The following is a 19,072-nucleotide window of genomic DNA, read 5'->3' as shown; positions in this document are numbered from 1 at the left end:
AGAGTGTTAGTGAGCAGACCATCCGTGCAAGTATGGTACTAATTCACGACAGTGAGCCATGCAAGAAAACCATGCACAGACATCATACCTTATTGAAGAAAAAATATACAGATATAGAAAGTCTATGATACTCTTATCTTAGCTTCAATATTGCAGTCTGAACAATATAAATCCTAGATTGCCCTCCAGGAAAAACTAAAAAAAACGACAAAAAGCCAATTTCTGTTTGCAAAATGTCATTAACCGTAAATGTTAAAAAATTAATGCACTTATCGGATTGTGATAGAATTCATCCGTAAACAGGTAAATGCCGGTCGACAGAAAAGGGATGAGGATATTCTGGCAGAAAATTAGCTTGTACTGTGCGTCCAACACCAAAATTTACCATACCGCTCCTCCTCACTCGCCCTGAATCGAAAACATAAAACTAACTCTGGAAATGAATGTCAACATTTCATACCGCCAAAAAAACGAAAAAAGTTGTCATCGAACAGCGTCAGTCGGCCGGAACGAAAGAGTCGAATAACTATCATTATGAGGTAACTATGATCAAACTACACGACACCGAAAATCGACGACTCCGGCATTGTTACGTAACAAAACGATTTGAGCAGAACTAACATCAACATTATAAGATGTGCATTACTGCTTTTGCAATGCAGCTTTTGGTTTTGCTGCTTAAATTTCTAAATTTTTTGTGGGCCCCCCCGCGACCGCGGGGGTGGATGCTACGCCACTGACCGTACCGGTATTTAATTGTGACAGATTGTATACCCGTACTACTTCGCTTTAGATTTCGTGTTCACTGTTCATATATTTGAGCATCGCTCTCTTGTTGTTGTATATATGATCATGTTCATAATGATATTGTACAAATCTTCACTGTAATCTCGAACGGTGTACTTTATCGATGAAAGCAGTAAATGAAAAAAAACTATCACATATATAATTTCACATCTTTATTTGTGCATATTACAATGAAATTGAATGTAAAACAGTTCTCAGTCTATATTCAAAAAGATATATATGTATGTGATATAGGCAATAACACACGTGTTTTGAAAAGTTCACTTTGATCTTCATCCGAATAGATGAATAAACTGATTTAGAGGAAAGAAATGTTCTGACTTTTGATGAATGACTGCCACTCAATAATATTTTCTTTAAATGATCCGTCATTTAGGCATTGGAGAAACAAATAAAAAATTGCTCTCGACTTCCCCTCGGCGGATAAGGAAAATTGCGATTAGTTAGAATTAGTAATGTTGCTCTGGATATATTTTAATTTTTTATTTTATTGAAAAGTGCATATTACTAATAAATAAAAATTAATAAGCAAATTTTTATTCAAATATAACAATATCACTGACATATTTATTATCAAAATAGCAATGTCGCGCAGCAGATAATCGTATAATATTACGAGAAAGTCGCCTGACACAACAGACAACGTTATTATATCATTCAAAATAGATAAACTCTTTAAATTAGAAACGTCACACAGATATGAGATAATATTGATTGGCCGTGTTGATAATTTATTATGTTTTTTCCTCTTAATTTTCTCTGCATCATGTCAGTACATCTAATAATGATTATTTCACCTTATACCAATCAGAACATTTAGGAAATTGTATAGCTCGCCCAAGATGAGCTATTTATGTGAACTATGCGAATGACATTGGAATGTATTTCTTTGTAACAAAAAAGAAGCATTAATATGGATTAAATGGAATCAATTTACAATTTATAAAGGCAGAAGATGCCTCGTAACACTTCGCTGGTATGCGACTCTAATAAAACATGTATAACTTCTGACGTGCAGTATGTTACATATTTCATTGAAAACAAGATAAAAATGCTACATTATAAAGTATCGGACACTTAAATCAAGCACATATAAACATGCGAATCCGTTGCTAGCTATTTACATTTAAGACATACATTAAAGCAATACAACATCGAACTTTTTGCCTGGCTGGATAATAGAAAACGCAAATATAAAGGGAGAGTATAGTTATGACAATAAATATTAGACGCATATAAAAAAAATCGCCTCCAAATGGAATGTGTTGAAATGGAGATTGCAACGACGTCCTGCTCAACTCAACACAGGACTATCAACAACAAAAATGGGAATGAGAGAATAATATAACCGATGATTGGTCGCAACAAAATACACACACAGTTGACAACAAAATAAATCAAGTGATATACCAAAAGGAATGGAATTTCATAAAAGTGTGGGAGCATTAGAATCCTTCAAACGTTGGAACACAAAAACCAACAAGAAAAAAATACGCTTGGTATTACAACCAATGATATTATAGTACGCATATACCATGAAACAATAAAAAAGAAACAAATATGAAATATTTTAAAACATAAGCAGCAAATCACACCGCGAATTATTGCATTATAAATAAATATAATTATATATATATATACCATAACGGTACCTCATCATATTTATCATAACCAATGAAATATAAAATCCTAACAGATATAAATGTAAATTCAGTATAAGGAGACCATTATGGTGTTTGTCGCTAGTAGATCGCGAAGGAAGGCAAAATATGATTTCGAAAATTTAAGCTTGAAAATAATTCTCAGCCAGTACAGCAATCTTAACAGAGCGCACACTGTCCAATTCACACTAATTTTGGTGCGAATTCTGGTAGCAAGAGGTGACGCCTTCTTCAGATTATCTTTTTTAAGAAGCAAATCACAGTTTATAGCGATTTAACACTCACGTCAAACGAGATAAAGTTTATAAATATTCATTAATTAAGTGGATATTTTCTTGTAATACAGGCGGTTGAAGAACAGATCACATAACATTAGCGTGTACTTGGGGTTGGGGATTGCAAGCGTGAAATACCTTACGAATTTCATTATCCTGGGGAAAATTAGTGAATATAGTCGGTCCTAAAATATTTGACGAGACAATGGTAAAACAAACGATGATCCTCCTTTTATGAACAGTGCAAATTTCCAATTTTTTAGTTTCATGTTGCATACTTTGTTTGCTTTTATTACTTTGTTGAAACATTTCACATTTGCGGGCATTCTATTATTCAAATTCTTCCACACAAACGACCTGGAAGAAAAGTAATGAATATATAAATAAACATGATATATGCAAAAGTAATTTGAATAGCTATCTGAAACATTCAAAACTTGAATTTCTTAGCTTCTTGTTACGTTCAGTTCATCACAATTTATCATAAAAAATATTTGACTTTATCAACATTTCACGAAGTTCTCTTAGTATGATTATAATTAAATTTGATAAATAATTTTATGGGGATTTTCACCGAAATTAAAACTAAATCAACTGCATAGCAGAAAATAGAAAAATGATACGTCATTTGAATATCCAATATCGGTAGTCATCCCTCACGTATGTCAGGCAACAAATTGTCATAACAAACAATACTCTAATTGTTCATGAAACTGTTCATTCATTAAACGAAGGGGAAGGAAAGATAAGACATATTTTTGCTTTGTAATACTAAGTGAATTTTATGCGGTACAGTGCGGTAGTTACGGATGTTTTCGATACTTCCTCGATATTTATATCCCAAAACGTGAGAATGCACTTTCGATATTGTTATTGTCATGATTTATTAAAAGTTATTTCTTTTTATGACTATAAGCTTTCTGAAAAATCTAGACAATATTTAATTAATAAATTCGCAGAAGAGAAGTCAGTGCCATCTCGACAAGTGCCGCAATGGTAGGTGGAAAAGTAGTAAAGGTACAAAATAAGCATTCTGTTGTTTAAGGGAACCACCAGAAAATTCATACACTCAGATGGATAGGAGAGAATTAATTAAATGAAATAATTAACAGTGAAATTTTATATCTCCCTATTATTGGCGACTTTTATTAGCGATAAATTTTCATCAGTATGTTAAAATACAGACTTGATAAGCAAGTAAAACTTTTTCCTAATAAACCGCCAAAAAAAATAAACTCGATGACTGTATTCCGAGGACTTAAATGACATGATGCCTTCGACGAATTAATTTCACGTATCAACGCGAAATCTATTATATAGTTTTCTAAAATCGGCCAAACAACTCCGCGCTTTTTTTTTTCTAAAAAAGTGAGCAATCAAATATACCTGAAAGCCAAAAAAAAATGTGAATGCGGGTTCCTGTCATATATATCTAGGGTGACGTAATTAAATCAATCTGAGCTCATATAAATGAAATTAGTCGAAATTTTCAAACCAAATTCTGTCAAGACAGATTGCCCTCTTTGACGATATATATTGCACGTTTTTAGAGTGGCAAATTCAACCTGGCGGAGAATGCCCTTGATTGGTAATCAAAATGCGGTGAATATAATGCGTACAAGCGTCAAGGGAAACAATCATTGTACCACTTCTGGACGAGATCCCAAATAAGCCACTCAAACACCGAATTGGGGGAATTGTGACGCAGACTATTTGACAACCCAACTTTTATTGTTTGATCATTTCCAGTCCGGATTTTTATCAAAATGGAAAGGGTAATTTTGTTCTTGTTCTGACAAGAACTCGCCAAATTGCTTCCATTTTGTATAATAATCCAAGTACAATTAGTGAAAGTACGCCAATAGATTTTATTCACCCAAATAAGCTCGATTTTGGATCTAGAGCATATGGGAAAATCTGGGCTGCCTACAAGTGAAATTTACCATACAACTTTTCCATGCACATACGCATAGAGGTGCTATTTCTCAGCAGTGATTTAGGTTCCACATTACAACATGAATAGATTTTTATTTACTTTCATTTTTGTTTTTATTTCACAACCCTCATATTTTCTAAATCCATACAATATATATGTATTGTTGGACTGAGCAATATGGCAATATTGTTGGCAATATTTCAATCAAGTACGATTAACCGCATATTGTATAGTCAGATAAGCGAGAATGGAAAAAGGCCGATGGCCAAGAGAGTGTCTTTAACTCGTGAGTCACAGTGATATAGTTTTGAGCGAATATATTTCTTTGGCTATATCCTATACTTTATATTTGTTTGATAGATACCATGTCAATTGGTTCTAATTGTGATTGAATAAATTAGTTGAAAATTTGTCACATCCCTATTTTAAAACGGGAAAATTCAATTGAAAAATGAAGATATTTATGATGAATTAGGCTATGAAAGAACAATAAAATGGCCATGGTGACATGCCTCTAGGTTTTGTGTTAGTTTAATTTTTCTAAACCGTGTGGGTTGAGGCGTGGCAAACATCAAGAAAATATTTTAACAAGAAATATTTTGATATAGACAATGTTTGTTTATTGCATTCAAAATTAAAATAAACAAAGTTTATCAAAAAAAACTAATATTTTAGATTGACAGATTCAAGAAAGTGAGGTGATTAAAATATATAAAAACTTGTTCAAAATAATCAACAATGCAAACAAAACAAATATACTGGTATTGTCAAGTACCAGTAATTACTCTTACATACCAACACCTCGCTGACACTGTTTTAAAATATTGTAAAATTGCTAGTATATTTAAGTTAATTTAGTTACTCGCCTAATTTCATTAACCAAATATTTATACACAATTTATTATATCGTCACCGTAATCTTCGTTTATTATCATATTTTGCTCATTATAAGGTTTAAAGCATATTCATATATAATAACCTTGAATTTATATTTGTTTATTAAACTTTTATTTCCGTAGTTTGTTTGTTAGATCGTGGACACGATTTCCAATAAATCGAAAATCCAGATTACTTTCAAATTTGAGATAAACAATTTTGAAATAGGCGTATTTTAATAAAACAATATTTTTGCGAATTCGCCGTGGTTACAAGAACAGGTTAGACGACTCCACTAACAACCAACAATCAATGCTTGCAAATAAATAGAAATGCAACCTAAATAAGTAAATACCCAGAAATCTGATTAAATAAACTACGTTTTTATAAACATAAATAGTTTTAAATATATATTAACCTCCTTGAAAATGAAATATGCATGTTCAGCAAGATGCAAATGATTCTTGGATAGATAATGTGTAGCACACATAAAATTATTGAAAGAGCATTTATTAAAGCTGAATCAAAAAGCTAATTCATGAGAAATAACACGGTTGGGCAAAGTATCTCTACATCTCAGGTCGAAGAACTGACTCGGCCCCGTAATAACCCAGTGTGGGGCGTTTTGCATTTGAAATATCCAAAAAAAATTTAATTGGTTCTTTTCTAGTGGGTGTAGAACAAAATATATTGTGTTATTGCGCGTCTATCGTAACGAAAGTAAAAGTTTAAATCAAAATGAAACGCTATATTTGAATTCTAAATTTAGCCAAAAAATTTAACCGTTTATATAACAGATATCTAAAAAAAATCCCCTGCAACAAATTTTATCTTATATATAATTTTAATCTTTATTTTTATTTATTACCATCAAATTTTATGCTTATGCAATTATCTTTAGGGTAAAAATGCCGTAATCTTGTGACTATCTCTTATTCTTGGGATTGTTTATTATATGGCGGCTGATACAAAATTGCTTCCGGGCAGGTTTAATTTTTTTATTTTGTTTTTGTAAAAGTTAAGAGAGGTATTGTTTTGAAACGAGTTTCAAATACCTCAACGTCGTCCGCTTTCCAGAAAACACCAAAATTTCCAAGGATGCAAGTTGTCGACCGAGTTTATAAATCAACACGAACCAACCTCATTTGCTGACTAGCACATTTTGTAGATGTTTGTCAATTTACGTTTAGAAAAACATACATCATTAGTTATGGATTTACCGTCCATAAACTGCATTTCAAGTTGCAATTTTAAAATACCGAAAAAAAAGAAAAAATTTTATGCATATATGTTTACATTCAACCTGATAGAAAAAATAAGTTATTAGGTTGCATTAAAATATAATGATAATTTACTAGAAATACGTACTGTCTCTCTCAATGTATATCTTTTCACCAATCTAGAGTATAGTTTTTATACATAAAATATTGACACATAAATGCATCTGCTGCGTCAGTTTCCCAGATTTAAAGCTATTTTTCATATCACCCCTGCTCGTAATTCTATCTACAGATACTTGTAAGAGGCAGCCAAGTTTTTGCATGCATCTCTCTGATTCGAAATAGTTCAGCTACTTTAGTAATTGAAGTGATAAGTGTAAAGTATGAAACAGAGACTTTAGAACTTGTTACGTCAATTTCCGGCGAGCGTCAAAAGCTATCAAAATTTTTGACCATATATAATTTGACTTCAAAATTATTATATAATTTCATTTGTGTAAATAGGATATCAAAGTTTTATGCATGATAATCGACGCTCATAATTCTTTCTATGCTAAATTCAAATTAATCGAAAATAAGGTAGACGATAACATAAACAGCTAAATAAACACGGATTCTTGACACTCCTTATATTGTTTATATCTAGGGACGTGACCTGCGATTAAGCCCCGTGTATCGTTTACTAATACGATCGCCTTATTGATAAAGTCTGTGACGTCATCGATTAAATTTTTATTTTGATGTTCAAATGTAAATATACTTATATACATTCCCGAGAAGCGCGCCATTTTTCCTTTTGTGTTGTATGTACGAATCCAATGATCTGTGCCTTGATTATATACCTACACCCTCGTTGAGCAATAGTAGTGTATTGACTTTTTTTTTAAAATGTACAGATTTCAGGATGTCTCAAAAATGTCGCGTATGACTCAAAACAGTGGGATAAGCGAGACAAATGTGGCAACGTGGGACAAGATATTTCGGAAGAATCGCAGATTTTCAAACGATTCATGTTTCCCGTACTCAAGCGTGATTTTATTCAACGTCCTCGCACAAATATGATGCAAAAAATTACGCAACCGTTTTTTTCACTTAATCAATTTTTAACTTGTTACTACGTTGTTACTCCGAAGGTTCCTACTTTACTATAATAATTCTACGTACAAAATTTTAATTTCTATAAAAAGGATTCCAGAAAGATAATTTTACAATATAGCTTCTATACATCGATTTTTTTTTGCACATAACAACTGAATTTTTTGTCAGAATTATTATTAATTAATTATTTTTTAAGAGATTTACAAGAAATTATCAATTGTAGGTCACTATAGTCACTATTGATCATTTTCATCATCATCTGAGGGAGCGATTTTACGTCTCTCGACATTTTGTGAAGTGGCCGATTACTTATCCATCATTTGATTAAATAATTATATAGTATCAGTTAAGGCAAATCAAATATAAAATGAAATATTTTAAAACATACCGATTTATAATTTAAAAAGCTTTCAGGCACAAAGCCTTTAAGCCGCGATTGTATCATTCAGTAAAAACTTTTTTTTACCCTGATTTGATCAATAAAATTGCCCAAAAATACAATAGAGAACGTAGAATGAAACTACATTCTTGTATGCGGTCTCTGATAAAATGTTGCAGTGTCGCTCAGCGCTTGGCAAATGTTGGTGATACCAATCAACAACACCAATCAAGACGTTCGATTAACCGCACAGTTCAAGGGCAGAGAATTTTAATTGTATTCCAGGACACAGCTCACGCATTTTTTCGTATTTTTAGGTCGTACCTGACGCATGGCTTTTGATAATTTCAATGACTTCAATGAAAGCCGTGTGAATGAATAGAAATTTATAAATATATAAAAAAAAAATCGGCCGAAATTGATAAGCAGATAACAGTAATATTGTTATTATAATTCAAGAGAACAATAATCAAATATGTGAGTCAAATATATCAGCAAAATTTCTACCAGATGTTTAAAGAACTATACCGAATATTGGATTATGAAACCCAGCAGAATTAGGGGGAAAATAAACGTTGTAGGTTTCATATTGACCACAAGTTGCAGAGAACATCGACAACAGTAACAGTCCACAAGAACAATTTTGTGACTGTATCTATAGGTACATTTCGTGTCCAATAATGTCATTGGAAATATTCTTGAATTGTGCGCGTCGCCGTTGTGATTAATTGTCAAATAGCCTCCTTTATGAAGGATGGGGATAAGACTACCGCATAATGGTCACATGATCACCACAAACAAAAATTATCACCATTTATCACCAAAAAATAATTCCGATGGTTTTTTCATAAAAGTTTGTTAATCCTTATGAACACGGAACCAATTATGACATCAAACTCTTTTTATTTTACTATCTGGGGCTAATTTTATCGTTTTGTACATATTTCCCTTTTCAAAACATTTTAGATATCCTGAGTGATGTTTCTTGAAAACAACCTTTAATATTATTTGAAGATCCTGATTATACGTGGAGTTTTAATAAACACGTTTGCAAAGCCACAAACAATAACCGATCTAAAATAAAATGAACTAAACCGTGATGAAATATAAATATTATATCACGATAGGATCTCGGATGACATTTATGACAACTGTAGGGTGAGATAATAATCAATTTATGACTGGTCGGGTTTACGCAGTGGTTATATTTTCATTTCAAATTCGATGTTTTATTAACCTTACATATTTGGGCCTGATCATACCGATTATGAAAGTGAAATTTGATTAAAATTTCAGCGTTTTGCAAATTTTCCGACGGGCACGAATGTTAATAATGTAACAGTAATGATCTATTGTGTAAGATTTTGCCTGTGTGGTAAAATCATAAGCGTACAGATAACCTGGCCCAAGAGCGAAAGTAAAACTTTTTGTCGGCGCTAATATCAAAATTTTGGTAGCGTGTATGTATACAAATCATGTTGACAAGGATTACACTTATCCTATACCGGATTGACACCTATGGTGTTGTTTGTCTTATGTACAAACCCTAGACAACTGTCTGAATGTGGTAAAATGTATTTGCCTAATGCAACTCTGCCGGCGACACGTAGAGGAGTTTTATCGACTTCGTAAACTGCGGTCAACCCCAAACGCCATAATATCGCCACTCCAGCCCTTTTCCGTTAGTAAACAATTTTACCCGATTTGTACATTACGATATCTTACCGAGCATGAACTAATTATAACCTGATAATCCAATCTTGTCCCAGATTTATTCGCCGATGCAGTAGCGATTAAGAGAAATGTGTGAAGGAAAATGAAAAATGAGACAAATGGAGCCTGTGGTCTGATTTGTACACATATCCCTGACTGTTATGACCCTAAAACAAACTACCTTAAAGTATTGCAAAATATGACACGTCACAAAAACAAAAATGCCTACAAATGCATTATCAAGTCAGTGTGTCCTTGATTACAATGACTTATTGGAAAGTAGGAAAATATTATCCAACTTTACTATCCTCTGTAACGCGAAATTCCACATTCTCTTAAATGAGACTCGATTGGAAAATAATGTCTGAAATTTGACTGCTCAACAAGTGTTTAGTTGGACCTAATACGAACTCGTTCATAGCGGCCTACAAACAAACGTTTTATATCATTTTATACAACTTCCACAATACTCATCAATTCCACAACAAAGGTGTCAAAATTATCAATGTTTTAATTGATTGAGTTAAGCATTTGGTTTTGGCCAAGTATTCCGAGAACGTAGCATACCAATGGGCCAGTAAACCGGTCATTTTTCTCGCCATTCCACCAGATGTGGATTTAATTAAAAAAAACTGCAGAATATCCGATGGATATATATAAAATCCCGAATTATTTAACAAATTTTACGGAATCATTGGAATTCGTCTGAAAATGCTATATGCAAATTTACATTCACCGTAACCACCGCATTTATATAGAAATAATATAGAATAAATGGGAAGGATTGAAAGTTATTGTAAACGGTGATAATACTCGAGATAAAACACATTAGTGGCGCATGAATCAAGTTGCACAGCGCGGCGATTTCGTGTAAGGGCAAATCATTTCACGTGCAATACAGGCTGGAACGCACGGTTTCAAGATTTAGAAATTCAGAACAAATGAAATTACCAGCTATGATAACAATGCATTTCACGTCTCGTTCAGTATAATCAGCCATAGTGATTCTGTCCTATTTCCATGTATTAACGCGCATTTTCTCCATAAGTTTAAAATGAAATATCAAAGCGATGGAGCTAAGACTATTAATATTCTTTAAAATCGAATGCATTAGTGGAAGTGTATCATATAACTGATTGTCTGAGGAATTATGATTTCAGCCAGACGAAATGTTACAGAATAAATTCCTGAAAGTGTCCATGCAGGAGTTTCATTCTATTAGGCTGAAAAATCAAAATCGTACGTCCAACTTGGGCATAGTATACTTCAATAAAATTTGTCAAAACAATGTTATTTGGATAACAATTTTTTTTTTTGCATTACAATGCAAAAATGATAAGATTAAATTCTGCAGAAATTCTCATGTTAAGATTAGGGCGTATTGCCCTGTGATTTCGAAACAGTAAGTGTTCACATGTTTACGAATAATTGAATTTGGAAATGGAAATCCCCTTTGATGTTACTATATCATCCAAACCCTTGCGTTTAAGTTTAACTAGAGATTTACCATAGAAAAAAAGTATTTTTGCGTCTTTCTCAACAGTGTCCCTTCACTATATTACCATAAGCTAATACACAGTATTAAAGTTACTTCACATTATAAAAACATAGGGACGAATTGTTAGATGAAATACACTTTACCAAACAACCACATAAGATCTATGCAAATAAAATATCATTTTGCGACACGGGCCATCGCTGCCCACAAAGCTGAGTAAATAACATGGGGGAATATTTTCAAACCAACTAAAAAGCTATAAAACATCTAAAGATTATATCATCTCTACTAATAATATATACATTCCCAAATATATTAGCGAAACAGGAGGCATTGACCCCTTAGCAGCATATGATGTCACAAGAGACAGATTTTTACAATTAAAAATCCCAGGAACAATATATTGGATGTATTGGGGGCTTGCCAATCTATGTATTTGATCATTACTCATCTGTCAATTTAAGTACAAATCTACAAAATGTTAAATTGACATCAATTGAGTTTACCGGGAAAATTTACTTATTGTCGGACAGAAATTCAAAACACTGGTGCAAAACTACATCGAGATGGTTGTCACGTGAATATCAAAGCATTTCGCTTTGATTTTGAAATCTAGTCTGCAATGTGGATGATATTAGTACATTGTCAACTATACAAGCAGAAAATAAAGAAGATCGCAGCGTTTAAATCGTGCATTGCATTATTGCAGTATACCATGCATTATTGCAGCACCTGCAAAATGAATACGATTTAAATTTTTCTACTTCGAGTGCATGAAATAGCATATTAAAAACTTTCCAGTGCGTTGCCTCTAAAATATCCATACTTTTTCTGCCATCCTAGTTACGAATGTCTATTTTTTGTACATATACCTGGAATTGTTGAAAGCATTAACCGTGAAAGGGTTAACTTCGTAATTATTGATTTAATATACCGGATGGACATTCTCTTCGATATACGTGGATAAATTGATTTCATTTTATTTTCTTCATAAGGGACAAGATTCATTTAGGGTTGGTTGAGATAAGGCACGGACAAATAACGCTCTTCTTCGTAAATAGTATATTATTCCTTCAATAATAATATAATAACTTATGAAAAGACAATTTAACAATGGTTTATGCATGACCTTGCGTGTGTATGAGATAACACTGGTTTACAAATAACTTAAACGGTCATAAATGTCAGATTAACGTTTACACAAGCATGGCCCGCAGTATCCGATCTAAACTCAAAATTGCATGTATTGAAACTAGACAATTTCAGGCATGCTTGGAACTTGTATGACTGCTTTATAAATTTGGAATACGCAGCAAACATCAAATGAAAAAGACATTGCGTTTTGCAAGATGACATGAGAAAATTTTAAACATTACCACAATATAAAGTGTGCTTACACGGTTCATAAAAATAAACGACATTTTATTTGTTATATATATTGCTTATTTCAAAGCATATCAAAAGGGTGTTTAATATTAGGCGTAAAATGTATTTTATAGTATTCACAGTATGAACTTTTATAAGTTTATTGCCCACATTTTAATCTCTTTTGTCATGTCATTTTTGACTGGTACTCGTACATCTTCAAGGCGGTGCAGCAAGAGAAGACGAACGACTGTAAATAAATTGTCTCAAACTAAGACGAGGTTATTTGGAATTGCGTTTCTAGCATTCCTACTAATTACCCTCGGGCTATTTGTGTGTACAGTAGAGTGGACATACTTAAACCCCTTGTTTGCTAGGTAAACATACGACCTATTGAGTTGGTTATGCCCTTTCCGGAGAAACAAATAGACAAAATTTACCTTTGAAGGGGTTCGTAGATGGACGACAGGGACCGCGCCCAGATTTCAAGTACCGAGAATACACAACTGGACATTTGTGCTAAAGTGATGCTTAACCCTCTTGAATCACCAATATCTGGAATATTATTTTATATGGAATATGAAATTTAAACACTAATTTTCAATGAAAAAAATATTTGAAGATTTCTGCTATCTACTAACACCTCCATATTTTTTCCAACTGCAGAGATGGTCAGCAATTCCCAATGACTGGAAATTATTTCTCCATGCCACAACCACTCCAAAAGCTATTTTTTGCAAAGTTACAACAAAAAAATAGGCCTATTTTCAGTTTTTGAAAAAGGTAAATAATCATGTTGAATCGCCGAAGCTACACTAAAAAAATTAGTGTTTTAAAGTTGACGAAAATTTTTTTCCAATCGAAAATGAACACATATCAGTTAAATTAGTTTTCATTAATATACAAATGGGGAAAATATTAAAAATTCAATATTGATTTAATCTATTCTATTCACTCAATCTCCCGGGTCTTAAGGGTTAAAATTCAACTTTCTTTAATTAGAAGTTTAAACGACCATAAGTTTGATTTGTGCGTTGTGGGTTTTATTGAAATAACTCGCTCGTCTTTTCTGGGGAATAAATAAAGCGAGCACGTTTGTTCTACCTTAATATAAAATCCCTAACTTTTATTGGCTCATTAATGTGGTCACAAATATTTTCTTTTGATGACCGTTCGAGTGTTTTCAAACTGAAAAACATCCCGTAGATTACGTTTGTCAGTGCTACGTTGCCACGCTTTGGATTATGATCGCCAATTCATTATGTAGTATTACACGATCATGCTTGATATAAACAACGCTTGAGATTTTTTGATTGGTGTATCGTAAAATATTACTTTTTTCTTAATCAATTGGGCCATCGATAGAACATGTGTGACTTCTTGAGAGCATGATCTGGACTCATATTCCATTCGTATATGCTATAATTTACGTTATATTCTAAGCTAGATTGCTATTTTTTCCCTCAATTATCTACGATATATGTATGGCCATTAGTTGAATATATCAATTCATTTGTGAATCTTAATTGAAAATAGGGGCATGGAACGATGAAAAATGACCTACAAACAAACAAACATCTATTTTAGGTTTTGTTAAGTCAGGGTTGGGTCAGTAAAGCGTCACTGTAGTCATGGGATACATATATACAACACATTGCGTGTCTTAGCGTGACGTGACTAACAAAATAACGAATACCTAGTGAAATTCATTATTAATTTCTTACTACACAGTTCGCATAAACTATATTTTGTGAAAAAAACTTTAATTTTGTTGTCAACTACTCGGCACATATGATTGTATATATTTTAGTTTACTGAATTTTCGCTTGTTGTCTTGATGTGAAACGAACGAATTAAATTAAACCAGAGAAAAAGCTTGAAACCTTTTGTACTTACTCCTTTGCTTTTTCAAAACGCTGAAAAATGCCTTACAGTTTACCCTCGTACAGTAAAACTTGACAGTTTCTCGGAATACACAAATGCCACCACAAAATACCAATTTCCACAAAGTTTATTTTATACCCAATTTCCGAGTTTTTATGGGGTTCAGAGAATAATGCTGTAACGCGTTTTATTTGATTGTCCTAAGTTCTTATTAGTCTTGAATCTCCTTTCAATAGCTACGGTGGCCGTATTTCGCGAAATCAAATAAAAACAAACTAGGTCGATGAAATTCAGAAAATTGAAACAGAAAGCCAATGTGAATCGAGATGAAATTTGGAATATAGCGCGCTTCCCCAGTAAAACAACTCAATATAACATGTGATGTTACAAACTGAACGTTGTAAAAAATATTTCGTAGGATTTTTTCCAAAAAGTTATCGAAGTGCCTTGTTTGGAGCAAAAGACGTGATTAAAAGGTGACACCAACGTGAAATGTTTTATGGCAACAGGGTCGTCAGGAAAAATAAAATCAACATTGTCATTGCATTGAATACAACAGTTGCATAACCCTAACGTAATATAGCGTGTTTCTTGACTATAGGTTAATACAGTATTCAATAGTGGATCCATATTTATTATCATATTCAAAGTATAGGCATGGTATGTCAACCAAAAATTCATAACCGCCCACAATTATCAACCAATCTCTGCAAGGATTTCCTGCTAAAAAACGCCACACTAGATCAAATGAACAACATAGTCTAGCAAAGTATCTAAGCCTTGATTTATCATAAGTTAATATTTGGTCATACTAACCAAATCTAACGTTCTAACGCCATGTTTTCAAAAGATGGAAAATCGGCAATGCTATCTCTCCCCGTATTGGGAGTAATCCTGCATTCTGAATGCTTATTGGAATTGCGGTCAAGGCCGTTAAATATAACGAAGGCAATCTGCACCGGGGTGTTGACATTCCGAAGCGTGTTTTTCCATTTCGGAGCAAGGGAGGCTGGGAATGCGATTTTTCTCAGAAATGATCTGCGTCTGTGGACCTATATGGTCACACCAGACATTGCTATCGTTGAAGGTCTTTGTTCGTCCCTGAGATTCTTGGAATTGAATAGAGGCAGTTTCAGTTCGTCATGTAACGAATTTGAACTGATAGAGAAAAAGTGATGTATCTGTTTCACGAATAAAAACACGGTTTAAGTAAGTAACTTGAAAATGTAATAACTAGTTTTACTATTTTTAAAAACGGTTTTATTTATAATATGTATATTGAATTGTGGATCATTCCTATTTTTTTCGATGTCGTTTATATACTGGCGCAGGATATCATCTCAATAATTTCAAATACAAACTTGTGGGTAGCACAAACAGATAGGATTAAGGTTAAAGCTCGTATTCGTCAGGTCTTGAATGGTAGATTATCTAAATGGTTCATATCGACTAGCATGTTTGAAACAAATGATATAGTTGTGTCGTTATGTTCAATAATATATTTCCAGCCAAATTGTGTAATGTTGAAAGTTGCTTAAGGATAGCCTACCTCTGTGCTGGCTAACAGACCTATTTTATGTTATCACGACTTACAAAGAATCCTATTGTTTGCCAAGGGATAACTATCGTTATTTTTACTCTTGTTTATTGTTTGTTTGCTTCCCTTCGACGACCATAAATATGTTGAATGACCTATGTCCACATTATTGCTCCACACTTTAATAATATGGCAAACATTGGTCGGTGTCATTTGCGAGAAATCGTCAATTTTACTACGAATCTCACATTATATGATCACTTTTAACCCTCTACACACTTTTTTAATTTCACACTAACCAAGCACATCCCATGTAATCTTATATACTAGTAAATCAGAATAGTTCAATTCAGCATATTCTAAAATACATGTTTTTCTGAATATATATATGATATATATAAATATAATTGACGCATATATTTCCATGTACATAGCCATAACGATCTTTCGGTAGATAAAAAAATGTTTTTACTTAAAAAATGTATAGAATTAAAGAATTCTGCGTAATTTAAATTATATCAACTATGCACACAAATAAACATAAACAACAAAAAGTTAAAAAATGTCTCATAAACCTGATGTGGAGATAACTCTCGTCTGTTTGTTTAAGTTTGTATATCCGCAAGTGGAACGATAGCATTTTTTTGTATACAATTTGTTGTGATTAATAGCTAACGCAGTTATGTAGAATCTGCTCGTACATATACTTCGTAAAATAGTAGATTAAATATTCAAATTGAGATGTTGAAGTTATTTGACTGAATCGAATTTTTCGAATATGAATACCTCGAAATTAGAAAAAGTTGAGAATGCGCCGAGACAAAAAAATGCCATTTTTTTAATATACTTATTTTGGCTTATTTATTCTTCCTAAGCATTAAATTTCTATATTTTGAATAAAATGTTTTACTCCCGAAAATTCTACAATAGTCACTGTTAGGCAAATCCGCGTTATCACCAATGAGTAACTTGAAAAAAAAAAACTAATAATATGTTTTATGCAACCTTGATGCACAATATTCGATTGCAAATCCAAACTAATTATACCCTTGAGTGGGAATTATACCAATATGAATCTGGGCCACTCAAGATTTCATGTTTCCCGCGATGATTAACAAGAGTATTGAATGACACGGAGTGATACGTTTTTTAGTGTTAAAATCACGTCATCTCATAGTGATTAGGACATTTTTTGTGGTCCATCCCATCATATTCTGTAGCTAGAGTTGTTTTACTATCAGTTTTGTTTCAAATGCTGTCGGATTCTGATATAAAGTTCATGACGGTGGCGCGATATAGTCGATGTTGCAACATTTAACTAGTACTAACATTATTACACGCCTGTCAAAAAACCCGCTGTTCAATTGAGAAAAAATAAAAAGATCTAATAGTTTAGCAGGGCAAATATTAGTTTATAGTAAGATGCAAATTTTAGGTTGTTTTCCGCGTAACAAGATATTATCATATCACCTAAATTGTGATTTAAATAAACAAACTCAATCTAGAAACTGTTTATTTATTTTTTGTACTGCTAATTAAAATTGAATGATAAACAGATGTGAAGCCATCATCCATGAATCATGCATGAAAAGGTAATATTACTATTTAAACTTGTCAAATTTCCTTTAACGGCCGCACCAATTGATAGAATTAATGAATATATATTAATTTTCTCGCTTCCGCAACTGCAAACGTCGCTCCTCCAATTGGGCGTGTTTTTTTTACATATTTTTTGTTTATAATATTCTATAAACAAACCTTCAATCTAAACTCAAAATGCATAAACTTCGAAACTGGGGACATAGCGATATTCAAAATGGCGGATGTCTTTTGCGATTGGTAACCAAAACAAAACGTATGCACCTGTTTGCAATCGAAATGATTCGTGTCGTTATATAAAAGTGATAATTATTTTACTTTACAAGATGTACTGGTTGACCTCGCCCCAGATGACATTTCTTAATTTTGTATTCGGTATATTTTTTTAAATGTTATGACATGACGTATATATATATATATATTTACAATGTAATTGACGCAGACAACTAAATCGTTTAATTTTACCTATGTAATATCACCGGTTACCACAATTGCAGGATTTATTAAATCGCATTCACAAAGAATTTTAAACATGTACGAAATCAATTAAACAAACAGCAATGAACTACGCTTTTTCTATTGTATACTTCTCACATTTTCAAGTATTAACACATGTTGAATAACGGCTTAAAGGTGAAATATACAGCAATATAGGGAATTAGTATCAGCATGGCGAGGACGTGCAGAAATGGTAGTACGAGTCAAGGCCCCATTGGCGTAAAAACCAATGTTTGTCGTACTGTTTGTTTATGCGGATACACTTTTGTGTAGAATTCAAATTTATGTTTCAGATTAGGAATGATATACGACTTTGGAATATGAATATGGAAAAAAACAAGCTTCTTAATGGAATTGTGGTGACTTAGTGTCAGATTACCCAAGACAACGAGCAGTTCCCAAACTTTTTCGTTGAATTTCTCACTTCGCCAATTTTGGAACTCTTTATTCCTCTCGTACTAATGGATACTTATCCAGTGTCAGTACAAGTCGTTCTCCCGGTTTGGCACAATTTCATTAGTATATAATGTATACATAATAAGTATATATTATAGCGATAAAGAACTGAAGAATATTAGCAATTTAACAGTGAATACAGAGAAAAATTCCTCCCTAAGAAGGACGAAATACCTATCAGGCTGGGAGACGGAGATAGGGAACAATAAGTTTATCATTTTAAATTGCTATAGAGGCTCTATGTAAATATGAAAATTTTAGAAAATACAG

At 32.7% G+C, this 19,072-nt stretch overlaps 1 protein-coding gene across 2 annotated transcripts in view; it reads right to left on the bottom strand.

The window, feature by feature from the left end:
- Positions 1-950: 950 nt before the first annotated feature.
- The window catches only part of LOC120341096 (uncharacterized), a 48,733-nt gene continuing 30,611 nt past the window's right edge, over positions 951-19,072 (bottom strand). For both annotated transcript variants that reach the window (XM_039409531.2, XM_039409532.2), the window contains exon 8: positions 951-3,100. The gene's annotated coding sequence lies outside the window, so the exon portion shown is untranslated. The remainder of the gene's footprint in view (positions 3,101-19,072) is intronic.

The sequence above is a fragment of the Styela clava genome, chromosome 14 (genome assembly GCF_964204865.1).
Source record: "Styela clava chromosome 14, kaStyClav1.hap1.2, whole genome shotgun sequence".
Lineage (NCBI taxonomy): Eukaryota > Metazoa > Chordata > Ascidiacea > Stolidobranchia > Styelidae > Styela > Styela clava.
This window is presented reverse-complemented; position numbering and strand designations above follow the sequence as displayed.